The 19,127-nt window shown below is 37.7% G+C and overlaps 2 protein-coding genes across 6 annotated transcripts in view; one reads left to right on the top strand and one right to left on the bottom strand.

The window, feature by feature from the left end:
• map4l (microtubule associated protein 4 like) overlaps nt 1-5,530 on the bottom strand; it is a 114,807-nt gene extending 109,277 nt beyond the window's left edge. For 4 of the 5 annotated variants that reach the window (XM_069709783.1, XM_069709785.1, XM_069709786.1 and 1 more), the window contains exon 1: nt 5,395-5,530. The gene's annotated coding sequence lies outside the window, so the exon portion shown is untranslated. The remainder of the gene's footprint in view (nt 1-5,394) is intronic. The other variant, XM_069709787.1, reaches the window with a different exon arrangement.
• A 10,756-nt stretch (nt 5,531-16,286) lies between these two features.
• Nucleotides 16,287-19,127, top strand: part of klhl20 (kelch-like family member 20) — a 61,822-nt gene continuing 58,981 nt past the window's right edge. Inside the window, exon 1 of the mRNA XM_069709779.1 lies at nt 16,287-16,297. The gene's annotated coding sequence lies outside the window, so the exon portion shown is untranslated. The remainder of the gene's footprint in view (nt 16,298-19,127) is intronic.

Here is a 19,127-nt window from a genome sequence, read left to right as displayed (position 1 = left end):
CAGCCACATTTGTAGAGTTGTAGTTCAAGGATCAAGGAAAATGGTCAAGGGTTAGGGTTAGCCATATACTAGGTTTTACATCTGGGGCTAGCACATAGATGTGTCCTCTAGTAAATGCATAAACACACAGAGAGTGAAATAAAAACTACAATCCCATTTCCCAAACAGTTGGGACAGTGTAAAATGTAAATAAAAACAGAATGCGATGATTCACAAATCTTGTATACACATATTAAATTGAAAATAGACAAACAGATTATCAAATGGTGAAAATGTTTTTGGTTTTATGAAAAATATATGCCCTTTTTGGATTTTATGTTAGCAACACGTCTTAAAGAAGTTGGGACGGGGGCATGTTTACCACTGTGTTGCATCACCTCTTCTTTTAACAACATTCTGGAAAAATCTGGAAATCATTCCCAGATGTTCAAGCTACCAATGCGATTTACACTAATGCATCCCTATACCATCACGGATGCTGGCTTCTGAACTGTGCGCTGATAACAAGCTGAATGGTCCCTCTCCTCTTTAGCCCGGAGGACGCAGCGTCCGTGGGTCATGTTTATGTATGGTTTCTTCTTTGCATGATAAGAGTTTCAACCAGCATTTTTGGATGCAGCGATGAACTGTGTTCACAGACAATGGTTTTTGGAAGTGTTTCTTAGCACAGACAATCATTTCTGGCTGTTTTTTTTTAGGTGTTGCCTAAGGGCCCGAAGATCACGGCCATCCAATACTTTTTTCAGCCTTGTCCTTTGCATATAGAAATTACTCCGGATTCTCTGAATCATTTAACGATATTATGTACCGAAGATGATGATATCCCCAATTTGTTTGTGATTTTACATTGAGGATCATTTTTCTTAAATTGTTGCACTATTTTCCCATACAGTTTTTCACAGGGTGGTGAACCCCTTCCCATCTTCACTGCAGAGAGACTGCCTCTCTGGAATGCTGTTTTTATACCCAATAATGTTACTGACCTGTTGCCAAATAATCTAACTACTTGTAGGATGTTCCACTTGGAGTTTGTTTTTTAGGGTTACATAACTTTTTCATTTGTTTGTTGACTTTTTTGAGACAAGCTGCTGGCATCAAACAGAAAATGAGCATATATTTTTGATAAAATAAATACAACATTTGGTATTTTGACTTTGGTCTATATTTAATCAAATATGGGTTAACATGAATTGCAAATCATTGCATTCTGTTTTTATTTACATTTCACATACTGTCCCAACTTTTTTGGAAACAGGGTTGTAATTAAGTACAGCAACAACAAGCATTGTTAAAAGTTAGTTCAAAGAAGGGGATGGACTAGGAGTGTGGAAGTAGTTGGATTACAAAAAATCAGATGTATAACTAACCACAGCAATATATTAGTTTACACTAAAGTTTTGAAGGCAAAATGTTACATTTATTCTAAAATATATAACTTTAACATTTATTTTTTTTCCATTGAGTGTTCTTGAAACTAACAATAAAATATTTTTCAGTATTTTGTCATATTGTCAAGAATATTATCAGAGAAATACCCTGAAATATGACCGTCATTATTGTTATTATTATATTAGAGCCGTATCACCAACCCCAACTGGAAACTGCCATCTTAAAGTCTTTCCACTGATATTCTGTGGGGCTTTAGGTCTGGGCTTTTGCTTGGTCAAAGGATGATCAGAGACTTGTTCTGAAACTCCTCCAACATTGTCTGAGCCATTTCCTTTCATTCATTGTATTAAGCTCCATTTATCCTTCCTTCAGTTCTGACCAGTCTCCCTGTCCCAACTACTGAAGGTGGCCCCAAAGCATGATGCTGCCACTTCCATGCTTCACTATCAGGACAGTATTATCAGGTGATGAGCATTGCCTGGTGTTTACCTGACACAATGCTTGTATTTCTGCCCATATCTTTGAGTTTTTGAATCATTGAACAGAGAATATTTCCCTCAAGCTTACTGAATTATTTAAGTGTCGTTTGGCAAGCTCCAAGCAGGCTGTCATTTGCCTTTTACTCTGAATGGCTTATATCTAGCTGCTCTACCATGAAGGCCTGATTGATGGCGTGCTACTGAGATGTTTGTCATTTCAGCAGGTTCTTCCATCTCTGCAAAGGACTTCTAAAGCTCTGTAAGAGTAACTACCGGGTACCTTGTCACCTCCCTCACAAAGGACCCATTTGCTTGGTTACTCAATTCGACCAGACGGTCAACTCTGTGAGGAGTGCTCGTGGTTCCAACCCAACCCAACAACTACGCTCCTAAAAACACACTGAGCTTCAGAAATTATTTTATACCTTTGCCCTGATCTATGCCTCAGCTGTTTTATCATGGGGGTCTACAGAGAGTTGCTTGGGCTTCATGGCTTAGGTTTTTCCCTAACATGCAGTGTCAATTATGGGACATAGATGTGTGCTATTCTTAACTGTGTCCAATCCATTTATATTGCCCAAGGTGAACTCAAGTACTCAACATTATAATTACTAAAGCTAACAAGTCACACTGGACCACAATTTAATTAATAATAATAATGAATTTAATTTTTGTTTTTTAATAAATTTGAAAAAATAAATAAATAATGGTTTTACTTTGTCATAATGGGGTTTTGAGTGTAGATTAATACCAAGAAATGCCAATTTTGTTTATTAAATAACTACATTTATAAGACACTAAATTGTGGAAATATTTAACGGTCCAATAACTCTCTGAAGTGCCATTACTGCCATTTCATTGAAGAAAAATGTCCAGCAATAGGAGCGGGTTTGCTATTCTACTAGTATCATACATTCAATATCCTTATCAAAGGTTCTCATTCATAATAACTGTTTTTTATCTTTATCATGGCATTGTCCCTTGAATGGACATGTCAAGGGCTTTCACATTAAATCAGATAGTGGAAAATAAAAAGTTTTCTCAAATGTACAGTATAAAGTCTACATCCATAACATCCTGATAAACTAAACACTGTCTCATAATGACACAATCAAACACTTTGCTCTAATGATGGGTGTTTGATATATTTAGATTTTTGCTGCACCATTTACAAGGTTTTTTTAATACTAAATTCTAAAAGGTGACTTTGCTAAATTATGTAGCCCTAAACTGAGGTCTCAGAAGTAAGAAGAGTGTCCTGGCCATCAGACAACATGGTCCACCTTCAAGGTTTGACAAATGGTATAGAAACTATTCCAGACTATTTAACCTATACAATTTATGTACTGAACAATATAAGCTAATATAAGAGTCCATGATAGTGCTAAGTGGAAAAAACAAATAACTCGTAAATATGACCGTGTTTTAAGGACAATATTATTCTTGCATTGGGGAGGATCTCTACATAAAAGACTTTTGAGAAATGATTATTCTTAAAATGGATATAGACCAAAAAAAGACCAAATATATCCAGTGGAGATACAGTATTTACTGTTACTTTTTTCAGCTAGAACAGAAGTGAGTGCTGTGGCCTTTGTCGCCAGGAAAAGACCAGATTTGCACACCAAAGTCCCAAACAAACCTCCTGCAGTGTCTGATTAAGACAGCTGGAGGGCTGTTGACACAAAAACAGTGTATGAGCTATTTACTCATCATTTACTCACATACACATTAATGACCAATCAGTACCAAAACATAAGCCCCCAACACCACCATCACTACCACCATATCTAATGCTACCCCCAAAATAATCATAGTGTAAGATTAGAATAGAAAATATATTGTAAAAAATGAATTTCTGTTCACACAATGTTTAAGATAATAATTCAGATCAATGACAGACTATTTATTGTCGTAAATAAGTGAAATTTTTGTTTACAATAATCAGTGATAGGTTAAAAATGTTTCATGTCAGAAGAACTATGGTAACAATTTTGAGAATTGATCAATCCTGCAAATCATTTTAGTTTTTCAAGTATTTCCTGCTTTTCGGTGTTTTGTATCATTATTGTTCAGACAAATCAACACATTTGAAGAAGTCCCATTGGGGAAGTACAGTATTTCTCACTGCATTTTATGGACCAAACGGTTAATTGATTAATTGAGACAATGGTTGGTGGATAAATTGTTGATGAAAAGAATTGCTTGTGGCAGCCCAAAGAATAAATAATTCATTAGACATGATGGTGAAATATAGCGTGACATATGTCTGATACATGCAGAGGAAAACACATATAAAAATACACGTTTTCAAATTTGTATCCAGAGCCCAGACTTTCCAAAGACACCAAGCATGTCAGGCTGACATGTACAGTATAAGACGAGGAACCACCAGAATATGCCCGCTGTAATGGTGCAGGCACGTGTCTTGGCTCCAAAGATTTTACTTAACGTTGCATCATTTAGCTTCGGTAAAGACCTGCAACCATCACATAACACAGAGAACAGATACTACAGTGTTTACTGAAACTTCAGAGCCACATCAACTTCAAGTGTAGATTTAAGATTGTCATTCTACTGTAGTATTCCCATGCGTGCTGTGATGGTGGCCTAATTCTTTAAAAGCCAGTCCATTCGTTACCACCAACTACAGTGTTCAATTTAACATGTGAAATAGACTGAAGTCAGAAACAGCGAGTGAGGGCAAAATATGAGCATAGATGGAACAATGTGTACTAATCCACACAGAGACAGAGGATGCAGTGTGTGGCTGTGTATGTATGTGTAGAGTGTGTGTGTGTGTGTGTGGGGGGGGGGGTATTATTGTATAATGGCAGGCTTAGTCGCTATAGAACATCAGAGGATCTTCCTAAATCTGGAGTAACATAATTATTTATTTTTTAAAAACACCTTTATATAACAAGGTCCTGGCTGGTCTGGAGATGCAACTGCTTGTCTTCATACTCCCACCGTAAACACAGAGAGGTACCTCTACAAAGCATCATCTCGAGCTTACTGTAAACCCATATTACAATATTGTCATAATAGTAGAAGTAGTATGAAAAAATATTACAGGCAATCAGGCCACCACAATGTATACACTCATGAATGATCATCGAGGAGCACTCATCACTATTTTTGGAGTACCTACTATGGCCTATCCCGACTGCGGCACCACCATAACAAAGAGACACGAATCCACGGACCTCTGCATTAGACACAGACCCCCCCCCCTCCACACACACACACACACACACACACACACACACACACACACACACACACACATACGATCTTCTGCTGCCATTGTGATGGGAAGCACAGAGATGTCTAAACGGTTGTTCGCCATGCAGCGAGCTAAATATAGGCTCATATACATGCCACTGCAGCGGCAGACCTCAATAACGCCGTAAAAATGATCAAATCATACATTTATGACGGCATGAGAAGACGATGCAGGGAAACAAGTCACGCGATGACACATCCTAAAGTAGACTTAAATCGTAAAACAAGCCTCTTTACTCACCGTTTGGATGTGTCCCGTTTCTCCCGCTATGCGTGTACGCGTTTGTGCGTGTGTAACAGTCAGAGTGTGTGATGGAGAAAATCTATCCACCTTTCGGTGCTTGCAGAGCAGACTGGTGCCAGGACGCAGACGCAGGCCACGCCCCTTTCCCCCCAACCTGCACAGCCAATCAGGAGCCGGGAGCAATAAAAAAAATAAAAAAATGAGCCTCTGAATCTGCAGGCAGCAGAGGCTGGTGCCGCCTTCATGTTCCGCCGTAAATATGAGTGTTCGTTTGACGATTTATTTATAGATTCTTGACACGTCACAGTATATCTAAGATAAAATAGACAAAAACACTATTTGTGTCAGTTATTGTTATGTTAATAAACAGTAGGCTATTGTTATAATACATTAAAAGCAATAATTTTAGGCACCTTACAGAAATGCACCCTGGTCCTAGTATTTTCATCAAGTGGAATATCGGTCATAGCTGAGTAGATTATGGTGTGGTATGGTATGGTATGGTATGGTATGGTATGGTATGGTATGGTATGGTGTGGTATGGTATGGTATGGTATGGTATGGTATGGTATGGTATGGTATGGTATGGTATGGTATGGTATGGTGTGGTGTGGTGTGGTGTGGTGTGGTGTGGTGTGGTGTGGTGTGGTATGGTATGGTGTGGTGTGGTGTGGTGTGGTATGGTGTGGTGTGGTATGGTATGGTATGGTATGGTATGGTGTGGTATGGTGTGGTGTGGTGTGGTATGGTATGGTATGGTATGGTATGGTATGGTATGGTATGGTATGGTATGGTATTCAAGTATTCTGGGGCTCAGTTTACAAAGTGTAGCTATAATTCAATATTGTAAACAAAAACTAAACCGTTCTCTGCGGGTTAATATTGATGTATAATAATCAATGTAGCAAAATGCAGTTTAACAGCTAACCACATTGAGGAAGATGCATAAAGTTATTATCCAGTGTATAAAGTTAAATTAATGTACACTGTGATGAACAATAAACCAAGAGCGTCGTAATGTAAGTGGGGAATTAATTGTTCAAAATTAACAATGAACCAAATTTTAAACTTTTAAAAGTAAATGCAGCCATGTTTTAAAGTAGAAATGACATGTACTGTGTGGACAGAACCAGGAACAGTATGTACAGTAGAATTAGTAGAGGCCAAGTTCAATAAGGTGAGAGTTAAACAAAGATTAAGTTAAATATAGATAAAGTGCAAATAGAAAACTTTTGCAGCATGGAGGCAGGTTTCCTGTAGTATGCACTGCACCCTTTTTAAATATGATGACATCACAACATGGTCAAATTGCCATACACTCTAACATCTCTCACATTTCTCTTCTTGTTCTTGCACATTGCAATACAATCTTGTATCTGGTCTCTCAGACCAAGTCTCTCCTAATTGAACTGAGGTTAGAAGGTCCTATTGTTTTTTTAAGGGTTATTTAATTTATGTTCAAAATATATATATTTTTTAATTTTTTTAAAGCATGCACAGATTATTTGCTCTTCTACCTGTGGATTCTACTACTATATTAATTCAATAGATAGTAAAATGACTCAAAAAAAAAGAAGAAAATAACCTAAACATTGATCTGAAATCCATCTGCATGCTACAGTACTTATCCTATCATGAGAATCAGAAGAGGGTCTGTAAGCAACGTCATTTTCTGTAATAACTATTGACAGTATGTGGTGATGATAATAGTTGGGATTTTCAAAACAAACTTCAGAAATCAGTGTGTGATGTCGACCATATCCTAGGAAATATAGGATGAAAGGCTATAAATGACATTTTTGTTCATCTTGCTAGGCTTGTCTGATTTTAATTTTAATAATTTAAAAAACACTTGTGGCCCACCGGGAGTTAAGGACAGTGTTTGATGGGTAAAACAAATCTTAAAGGACTTAAACTCATGATTGTAAACAGTTTGATTCTTCGTAGAGTATGAAAGAAATAGTGGAGGTGAATAGTTGACTATCTGAGTGGAAAGCAGATGACTGACTGGCTGCTGGAGAGACAGAGGTTTCTAGATTATCTGGGATTATGGCTACACTTTGATTTGGTGGGCTTGTTTTTAATCTCTCAAAAATAAATCGCATACTGTGTAACCAGCAAAAAAAACTTCAATAAGCACACACGTCAAAATGAAAAATGCTTCTTTTTTTTTTAATAGAGAGAATGTGTTTCTCTCTATTAAAAAAAAAAAAAGAAGCATTCTCCTTGCAGTAGCTGACTGTGTATTTTTATCAGTCTAAATTAATCCATATATTCATAACTAAATCCAATTGTAATTTTTTTTTTTTTTGACCAGAAACAATTTCAACAGTCACCCTACTGATCCACTTATCCAGGATTTGCTAGCAGCTTTTGATGACTGGTCTTAATTAATCTATTCATCACATTGGTGCAATTCAATGAGTTAAAACAGAGTTTGGAAGATCCAGAGAGTGTCCAAAATAAGGTTTGTTCCAGTTTATTGGTCCTAACTGGCAAACAGAAGAAGAGGAATTGTCAGTCAAGCAACAAAATCTAAAAGGCAGGTCAAAACAAGCAGCAAGGAGAGAGCAGCATGCCTGGATTCTGAGGCAAAACACTATTGACCTTCAGGAATAAATTGAGGAAACATGGCTGGTATACTGACTGACCTCAAAGGATACCGCCCTGTTATTCCTCAAATTGTTCGGTTGAAAGTAGTGTTTTTTTATAAAGGTTATCTCTAAGAAGTGTTTACAGTATGTGTTGCTGGCAATGCAACGTAACATTGTAAATTTTAGACTGCAGCAGCAGGGGCAGTCTAAAGAACCTGAATCTCTGTCACTGACTGAGTGATGAAATTACATCATTGGTCAAGCCAAATGTAGAAACCTCCTGTATCTTTTTCAAATTAAAAGCTCTTGTTTCAAATTAAAAGCCCTCTAGCTTTTCATACAGTCACATTATTTATTTATTTATTTTTTAATTGTTTTACAGGAAAAACAAAAAGAAACTCATTGAGCTATTGTGACTGAATAACATTAGTATTTTCTCAGTTTGTGGTCAATTTAGTCAGTTTGACTTTTAATGGACAAATTTAACATCAAAGTTCTCGCATTGATTAAAACCCACAGAAACTCATTTCTGAGTTTTAATGTTTAGAAGAAAGAAGAAGAAAAAAAAATCCCCTAAGCTTTAAAAGAAGCTTTAGTACATCATTTAGTACATAAACATATGCAACTCGTCCCTGACTCAATCTCCACCTGTCCACTGCTCGCCTGCAGATCAAACTGGCAGCTTGACAGAAAACCCCAACCTGCAATGAACAGGATTGGCTCCTTAGGTATGTGACGAATGAAACCCTGGCTTTCTGAATCTGTGTCTTTCAGACTGTCAGACTGTTAACAGCTTTTTTGCGACTGGTTCCTAAATGACCCTTTCAATCAAATACAAGTGCATACAGAAAACAAATGAAGCCTGTGTAGACATTGACAGAAGGGATTCGTGCACAGTGAGAAGATGCAAAACAACAGAATATATGTTGTATTTTACATATATGTTTTTCTCTGAAATTAATACATTTAATTTAACCCCTTTGTAATCAACAACATTTTGAATAACTGGCATTAAATTGCATATTTCTTTTCTCAGTAACTGTAACAATTAACAGTGATGTGTATTTTGCAATTTAACATACAGTAACTACCATAGTTACTCCCCAACAATGATTATAACATTTGCTAATTTACCAAATGATTACTAATTGGGAAGCTTTTCTTTTAGCTGCAATACTTTATTCAAAGAAAATTTAAAAAAAAAGAAGTAATCTGATAACAAACTGCTTGACGTGAATAAACAGTCCAATACAGAGAAAACAGAGGAAAAATTGGGGAGCCATTGTGATTGAATACAATCAGCATGTCATTAGTTTGCTTGGTCAGTGTCAGTTATGAGCAGCACCAAAGATGTCTCTAAATAGTCAAATCCTTATCCAGTTGCAGACACATTTCTTTCAGTTATTGTTAGTGTTATTGCTATAAGTCCAGTATAGACACATCAACATTAGCATTTATTTGTCCTATTTGTGTCCAGCTGATGAATGTAAACTGTAAACTGAGCTGCATGTGATTTGTCTCTCTGGATGTCGGCTGCAGCAGCTCTTGATGACTCAAACCGGAGGGAGTGGCTGTATCTTCATCAGGTTCATGCAGAGGAGGAGTCAGGGCTGCATGGTTTCTCTTCATTCACAGAGTGCGTCACAGCCTGTCTTTTCCTCCATTTATCCTCCCTTCCTCTATTTTCTCCTTTACTCCCTTCCTCCCTCATGGTCTGATAGAGCGTTATGTAACGTTCCCGCCGGCCCGATCATCTCCCTCTCTCTTTCTATCATCAGCATCTCTGTCCCTGCCTTACTGGAACTCAATCTGTCACACAATCTCTCTCTCTCTCTCTCTCTCTCTCTCTCTCTCCTCTTTTGCTGTGTCATTCATCCTTCTCAGCCCTCTCCACCTGTTTGGGCTTTGTATCCCCTCTTGAAATCCTGTCTCATTAAAAAGTAAAATAAATAGCAATGATTTTAACAAATCTAACCTTCTTTTTCTGTGTAGACATTAATTCCATTTTTTCTTTTTAACTGTTATACAAATTCAAACATGACAAATGTTAGCAAGCCAGCTAAAAAGACAAAACTCTGGAACTGCTGAGTCCTCCTGAGGATCACATGTCTGATTAAAATTGCATGGCAGTCTTTCCAGACATTTGAGTCAAAAGTGCATATGATGACCTCATGGTTCTTAAAACTGAGTATCACCAAAATAAAAAGCTGCTTTCCGTTTTATGCTGTATGTAACAGGATATCATAGCACTGCAAATGAGAACGGTGACACAGTGCTGGAAGGCAACTAAGTACATTTACTTAAGTATTGTCTTATAGCACAGTTTAGTGGTACTTTAGTTGAGTATTTTATTTTGATGTGACCTGACACTTTTTACTCCACTACATTTGTTTGGTAGCTTTAGTTTTTATTTTCTTTAGAAAATTGTAGACACAAAACATAAAAGAAATATAAAATATGATGTTTTGTTGTGATCAAAATAGTTGAAATGATAGTATTTTCTTTTTTGCCACCCAAACAATCAGCACATTAAACAATAATGGGAATAAATAGTTGCAGTCCTCTGCCCAAAACATAAAATAGCACTAACTCTATCAGCCTCAACAGTAAAATGCTGCTTTTACATCAATCAATAATAGAACTCTGTAATAACAATCTCTATCATATGAATAATATTAATTCAATTCAATTCAATTTAACTTTATTTATATAGCGCCAAATCACAACATAGGTTATTTCATGGCACTTAACACATTAACGTCCTTACAGCAAGACTTTACAATATTATACAGAGAAACCAACAATTCAACAATTCCCACATAAGCCAGGATGGAAAAAAAACTCCTCTTTAAGGGAGAAAAACCTCCAACAGAGGGAAGAAAAACTCCCTTTAACAGGAACATTAGTTTAGAGTACTTTTACATTTAATACCTGATCTACATTTTCCCAATTATAATCACATACTTTAACTTAAGCAACATTTTCAATTACTGAGCTGTATTGTTAATGGATTACATTACAGTGTGCTTTTAGTACTTAAGGAGACTTGATAGTATTAACTTGCTCTTCACTATACATTAGTGATAAATGTCCAAACTTTCAATCGATGCTAATCTCTGTTAGTTTACGTAAATATTACTAAGTACAAAAAATGATCACAACTAATGGGTTGTTGTACATTTATTTGACAGCTGACAGTGTAGAGAGACAGAAAACAAGGCGAGAGACAGAAGGTTGTGAAATGCAACAAAGGTCCAACTGGACCATGGACACAATGTGGCATGCATTGTCCTAACCAAAACAAAGTTCAATACATTTATTGTTCAATGTGGTGCTGTCAGTGAGGTTCCTGATGTGACTACCGCTCATTTACAGCTTACCTTGTGACATGTAATGGCATGATGATCACTCCCTATAAACCTGAAATAACTGGAATATTGATATATCATCACCATTCAACTACTTTGGCTAACTTGTCAGCAACGAATGTTCATTGACATCCAGTAGTTTTGGACAGTGGTGGCAGATCCTTTACTTAAAAGTACCAATACCACACAGTGGAACTACTGCATTTAAAGTCCTACTGAAGAAAAAGTACAGAAATAAAATCAGCTAAATGTACTTAAAGTAACAAACGTAAAATGCAGATTGTTGTTATGAATCACAGCATAACTCCATGTTGCTGTTGCAGCTGGTTGACGTGGATCTAAATTTAACCTCTTTATATACAGTTAGCTAGTTCAGCACAGTGGTTCCCAACATAAGGGTTGGGTCCCTACAAAGGGTCACCAGCTCCTGGTCACAAGATAATTAATGGTAGATGACAGAAGAACAAGTCCTGTTTCACCATTTGTAATTGTTTTGTGTATTTCTTGAATCTTTACACATTGTATAATTTTACCTGCAAGGACATCGAACAGTTATTTACATGAAAACCATCAGAGAAGCTCGGAGGCAAACTACTATCAACTCAGACATTTAAAATGTGACAAGGGACACTTGAACTGTACTGTTTAACTATATTGCGTTTCTTACCCATTTGTCCCTGATGTAAACCGATTAGCCAAAGAGCAGCACCACATCATTTGTTTCATTATTTGTACATGTAGGCATGAAAAGTAAGGTGGCAAAAAAAAACCACATGGTTCGGTTTAGGAAAAGACCTTGCTTTGGGTAACAGGTCATTTTAAACAAGTAACGTTACATATGTCACAAAAGTTATGTGAAGTAAGTTAGCTACGCTACACTCGGTAATATACTGTAAGTAACTTAGCTCCATCTTGGCTTTTGCTTTCTCGTAAACTTTAACACTGGTCTCCCGGATAAAATTCCAGCTTATGCAGAGTTTATCTCTCTTTGTACTTTGTCACATCATCTCAATATTCGACCCTGGTCATACCTTCGGGAACCTTTCATGTCTATGCAAGGGCAAAATGTAACACTGATACAGTATCCTGTGGACTGACGGGTGTATTACACACTATGGTGTGATACTGGACTGCAATATGTTACAAATGCTCCTGATCAGTTTCTCCAAAAACCCTGTGAAAGTGTTTTGAAAGGTTCTGAAAAATGGCTCCTTTCACTACCTACAATTGCTAAACACAAGCACATGTTCTCTACTGCTGCTGCACGACATGTTTATGTGAGGGTTGTGAGTGTTTGACCGTTTTGGAGGTTTGGTCGCTCCTTAATTTTTAATTGGAAAAATCATAGAGAAGGGATTCAAATTTGTTCACCAGTTGACAAATGCTACAACAAAAAGTTCCATTTCTCAATGAGGGTGCCGTGCAGGATTTAGGCCACACAGACCAGTTGTTGCAGCTGAAACCACCAATCCAGAGGAGTTTAACTCTTTAACCATCTGATGACCTAAATAAAGAGTGAACCCCTGCAGTGCTGAGGCTTATCTGACGGATTGACACACTAATACACTGGATATACTATGTTAACACCGTCTCTCACGTTAAAACACTTTCACACACACATGCTTGCACACATTCACAAATGTGCCTATGGAAGCACAATAACATCCTCTTTATCTATCAGTCAGTAACAACATTATGTGACAATGTTATTAATGCTAGTTTCTGAGCTTGACATTAAAATACCTAGCTGTTATTGTGAAAGGGCAGGCTGAGATTTTTGATGATTGGCGGCATTAAAGGGGGTAATAGCTGCAGAGGAAGGAGATTTTAAAATGGGAGTTTTAAGGTTGTAAGGGGATTTGGGGCGAGGCTGCACAGGGGGTGTCTGGGTTAGAGGGAGTAGGAAGAAGTGTGTATGTGTGTGTGTGGGGGGGGGGGGAATAGCAGAGCACCAGTGAGGGAGGGTAAGGCAGAAGATAGCAGGCATGCCCCACAGTGATGACTGAACAGGGTAGAGGACAGTAAGAGATGCGTACTGCAGCTGACCCGCGACATTAGTCCTCTGCTGTCTCTGACATTTATGCTGTCTTTGACTGCTCGCTACAGCATCTAATAATTGCATGAAACAAAGGCACATTACTTCTATGCCGGTCATGTCTTTGTCTAGCTTGTAGAAGTATTAAAGGTCATGTCAGTATTTGATGCCGTAGAGCCTGATTGGTTGCATCTGATTTTCCCCAATGAAACAGAGAAAGGAGATTTCATGCAGCTATTATAATTCTATCTACCTCCTACCTCCTACCTACCTCCTACCTATCTATCTATCTATCTATCTATCTATCTATCTATCTATCTATCTATCTATCTATCTATCTATCTATCTATCTATCTATCTATCTATCTATCTATCTATCTATCTATCCTACCTACCTACCTACCTACCTCCTACCTACCTACCTACCTACCTACCTACCTCCTACCTACCTACCTACCTACCTACCTACCTACCTACCTACCTACCTACCTACCTACCTATCTATCTATCTATCTATCTATCTATCTATCTATCTATCTATCTATCTATCTATCTATCTATCTATCTATCTATCTATCTATCTATCTGTCTGTCTGTGTGTCTGCCTGCCTGCCTGCCTGCCTGCCTGCCTGCCTGCTTGCCTGTCTGTCTGTCTGTCTGTCTGTCTGTCTGTCTGTCTGTCTGTCTGTCTGTCTGTCTGTCTGTCTGTCTGTCTATATATGTCCTCCTCAGTGATTTTACAACTTTATTTTCCCTGGACACAGTCTAATTGTTTATAGTAGTTGTAGTGACCATGCAATTTTTTTTTTGTCTCCACTTTGGTTGTTTTTATTTGTTATTTTGGTTATTTTTTTTTGTTATTTTGCATCATTTTGTGATTGTTTTGCATCTCTTTGTGGTAGTTTTATGTGTTTTTTTGTTTTGTTTTGTGTATCTTTGCAATTCTTTAGCATCTCTCAGTAGTTGTGTTTTGTCTTTGTGGTCATTTTACTTCTCTTGTTTTGACTTTTTCATGATAATGCAGTGTGTATATTGTCCATGCAGCTTCCTATAACAGTATAAATGATTGACATTTACAAATTTATAAAGTGCATTCAATTAATTTTTTTTATGTTTGTTTACAGTCTAAATAAGACCTGATTAAATGAGGTATATAAAAAAGAAACTATTGGCTTTTCACAACAGCTTTATGAACGCAACACTGCCCATGTCATCTCAATGACGCATGAAAAGGATCAGATGAAAACAGAAGGGAGGATGAGAGAAAAACAAGTGAGCAGAGAACCGGGGGAAAGTAGTGTCCAAGTTGTGGCTCAGCGGGGTGCCCACTAATCGGAAGGTCTTTGGACAAGACACTGAACCCTGAGTTGCTCCTGATGGCGTACCATTGGTGTGTGAATGTGTGTGAATGTATTCCTGGTGGCAAGCACCTTGCATGGCAACTTAGCCTCATTAGTGTGTGAATGAGTGTGTGAATGGGAAACAGTGTAAAAGTGCTTTGAGACCGCTAAGGTTATAAAGCGCTATACAGAGTGCAGACCATTTACCATTTTGCATTACAACTAACAGTGTGAACATTTGTTTATATTATAACCTATTTTTGATTTATAAACTGTACGGTGTCTTGTCAAACGAGGATACCTAGGAGTTCAGATGTTTTTTCCCTCGATCACATCATGTTCTTATTTTGCTGTTGTTGTTGTTTTCTGGAGAAAAAAACAGCATAAACTGTTTGTTACACAGCAATGTGGATTCCTACAGCCAAGGGTAACTCAGCATGGAGATACTGCACCATCTAGTGGACGGTTCTGCAGCTTTTTCCACTCTCCATTTTAAATGGCATGCCTCTATTATAATATGAATTCTTTCTTTTAGCATTTTGAATTTACGATTAGAAAAAACATGAAATTCATCTAGACACAGCTTAAAGACAAAGGTAGATCAATATACCAATAACAGTTAGAAATAGTAAACAAACCACAGTAAAAATTTAAGTTATGATTGTTAAGATCAATACTGTTTGTTTGTAGGAGCCTGGTGGGATTTATCTCAGAAATTGATGACTTAGGGGATAAAGAGTAAAGATGCTTGTCCAAGACATTATATCGCCAGTCTAATGGAAGATGTGTTGAAGTTCAGTTTTTGTTTCAGAGCAAAGCTTCATTTAGATTTGGTCTCTGTAAAATGTTGTCATCCTCCCATTGGTGGTGAAATGTGATGTTTGTTACGTTTAGCTCTTCTCTGACTGTAGAGGGCGCTCCTGTAGCTCTTTATTTACACACCCACAGAGTGCTGCACATTTACAGAGGGACAGATCAATAATTCATTTAAAAAAATATACATTAAAGGCCACTGGAATATTGCCTTACATTCTAATAACATGTTGGTAAGATGGCACAAGTCATAACTTCTGCTCGGAGTATTGTGTTAGGAGCATTATTATGTTGCGTGTCTAAAGTTTTGTGCTTCTGGTCACACACAGCATTGGTTACACTCTGGGGAATTGTGACGGCATTTCTTGATGTTTTCTGAATTTTTATAGACCAAATATGTTTTACAAGTTCTAAGATCTAGTGACACAAAAATCAATAGATTATTAATTAAAATAATAATTAGCTACCAACACTGATTTTATTTGTGCTATTACTGCAAAGGGGTCATATGATGAGGGACTTCCTTTATATTCTTTTTTCTTTGAAATGTTTTTCTTTTAAAATGACATCGCTGCAATGCAGCAGCCAGTGAGGGATCCACGGGGACATATTAAGGGTAACTACAATTTCTGCAGCTTTTGGTTCTCATGAAATGTATTATTATATTTGATAAAGCATCAATAAATCATTATTTAACTTCATGTAATTAAACATGCATTTTCCAAAGTGAGCAAGATAGCTGGGAATATATTACATTTTGTTTGTAGAAGCTGTTTTTTTACTGCACACCATATTTCGAAATAGTAAAATATTTTAAGAGCTTTCCAGGTTTTTGTCAACCTTGTTAACAGTAATAAATCATCAGAAAGAGATTGATATGCTCTTTTCTAATGATCTGTTACACAGATTGGAGAGCATTCAAACTTCAAACCATATTTTCCTCACCTCACAGTTTGTGTATAGTCTCAGCTTTTGTTGCAGCAATCTCATTCTCTAATAGAGTACTACAACTTAGGTACAGTGGGTACGGAAAGTATTCAGATCCCTTTAAATTGTTCACTCTTTGTTTCATTGCAGCCATTTGCTAAAATCAAAAAAGTTCACTTTATTTCTCATTAATGTACACTCAGCACCCCATCTTGACAGAAAAAAACAGAAATGTAGAAATTTGTGCAAATGTATTAAAAAAAGAAAAACTGAAATATCACTTGGTCATCAGTATTCAGACCCTTTGCTGTGACACTCATATTTAACTCACATGCTGTCCATTTCTTCTGATCCTCCTTGAGATGGTTCTACTCCTTCATTGGAGTCCAGCTGTGTTTAATTAAACTGATTGGACTTGATTAGGAAAGGCACACACCTGTCTATATAAGACCTTACAGCTCACAGTGCATGTCAGAGCAAATGAGAATCATGAGGTCGAAGGAACTGTCCAAGGAGCTCAGAGACAGAGTTGTGGCAAGGCACAGATCTGGCCAAGGTTACAAAATAATTTCTGCAGCACTCAAGGTTCCTAAGAGCACAGTGGCCTCCATAATCCTTAAATGGAAGAAGTTTGGGACGACCAGAACTCTTCCTAGACCTGGCCGTCCAGCCAAACTGAGCAATCGTGGGAGAAGAGCCTTGGTGAGAGAGGTAAAGAAGAACCCAAAGATCACTGTGGCTGAGCTCCAGAGATGCAGTAGGGAGATGGGAGAAAGTTCCACAAAGTCAACTATCACTGCAGCCCTCCACCAGTCGGGGCTTTATGGCAGAGTGGCCCGACGGAAGCCTCTCCTCAGTGCAAGACATATGAAAGCCCGCATAGAGTTTGACAAAAAACACATGAAGGACTCCCAGACTATGAGAAATAAGATTCTCTGGTCTGATGAGACCAAGATTGAACTTTTTGGCGTTAATTCTAAGCGGTATGTGTGGAGAAAACCAGGCACTGCTCATCACCTGCCCAATACAATCCCAACAGTGAAACATGGTGGTGGCAGCATCATGCTATGGGGGTGTTTTTCAGCTGCAGGGACAGGACGACTGGTTGCAATTGAAGGAAAGATGAATGCGGCCAAGTACAGAGATATCCTGGAAGAAAACCTCTTCCAGAGTGCTCTGGACCTCAGACTGGGCCGAAGGTTCACCTTCCAACAAGACAATGACCCGAAGCACACAGCTAAAATAACAAAGGAGTGGCTTCAGAACAACTCTGTGACCATTCTTGACTGGCCCAGCCAGAGCCCTGACCTAAACCCAATGGAGCATCTCTGGAGAGACCTGAAAATGGCTGTCCACCAACGTTCACCATCCAACCTGACGGAACTGGAGAGGATCTGCAAGGAAGAATGGCAGAGGATCCCCAAATCCAGGTGTGAAAAGCTTGTTGCATCATTGCCAAGAAGACTCATGGCTGTACGAGCTCAAAAGGGTGCTTCTACTCAATACTGAGCAAAGGGTCTGAATACTTATGACCATGTGATATTTCAGTCTTTCTTTTTTAATACATTTGCACACATTTCTACATTTCTGTTTTTTTCTGTCAAGATGGGGTGCTGAGTGTACATTAATGAGAAATAAAATGAACTTTTTTGATTTTAGCAAATGGCTGCAATGAAACAAAGAGTGAAAAATTTAAAGGGGTCTGAATACTTTCTGTACCCACTGTATACATGACACTGTGTATTAACACATACAGAATGGCCTCAGTACTTTAAAGGCTTCAGTGAATGTAAGTAAAAGCTGTGCTTGAAATACAGGCAGTATTTGTACTTTATTTTTCTCTATTAAAGTTTTAGATTCGATTCTTGTTATATTCAGTGTTATATGACATTTTGAATTACATTTTTCAAGGACCAATTTAGCATCAGTATATTCACTTTAAAATAAACAAATTCAAGGGAACCAAACATGCCTTAATGTAATGTGCTTGTCAGGCTTCTTGCAAACACACCAGACTCACTTACTCCCACATTCCTTCCCTCACAGCCTCTTACGATCTCCTTCTTTCATCAATCCATTCACCCTGGTTTCCTCTTTTGCTCCATGTTTGTATGAGTGATCCTCTGGCTGACGCAAGCTTCATTGTTGAAAACTTTGCAGCTTTCTGCTTTTCAGCACCTTCCCACTCTTTGCATTACTTTATGCAAGTAAGAGAACAAATGGAACCTAACAGAGCCCTCCCTTCACACAAACACAGAGACATACGTGAAGTTGACAAATGTAAAACTTCCTCCTATATGGGACAAGGAAATATGTGCACAAACGTGCCTGGAACAGACACAACTGCCCAAATTTCAAAGATTCCAAATCTCACTATTTTAAGGGAATGAATTGGCATTTTGGAAAATACCCTTTTTGGCTTTCGTATTAAGAGTTATATTTTGGGCATTTTTTTTACAATTGCACAACTGTTAAAAATGGAGCTGCAAAAGTGACTATTTTCCAGAGCTGTGGAGATGTCTGAAGTAGACAGACAATTAGAGGTAAGGAAATAATCCTGTAAGAGTCCTCCTTGAAACCACAATGTTCTTTTTAAATAAAAAAGAAATACAGACTGTAGGCTATGTCTGTGAAGTCACCCGTTGGTTTGCGT

This window comes from Brachyistius frenatus, unplaced genomic scaffold, assembly GCF_029030835.1.
Source record: "Brachyistius frenatus isolate BFR_SWC_R1_liver_20210118 unplaced genomic scaffold, ASM2903083v1 Contig_85, whole genome shotgun sequence".
Taxonomy (NCBI): Eukaryota; Metazoa; Chordata; class Actinopteri; family Embiotocidae; genus Brachyistius; species Brachyistius frenatus.
Note: the sequence above shows the minus strand (reverse complement) of the source record. Positions and strands in the feature narration are given on the sequence as shown.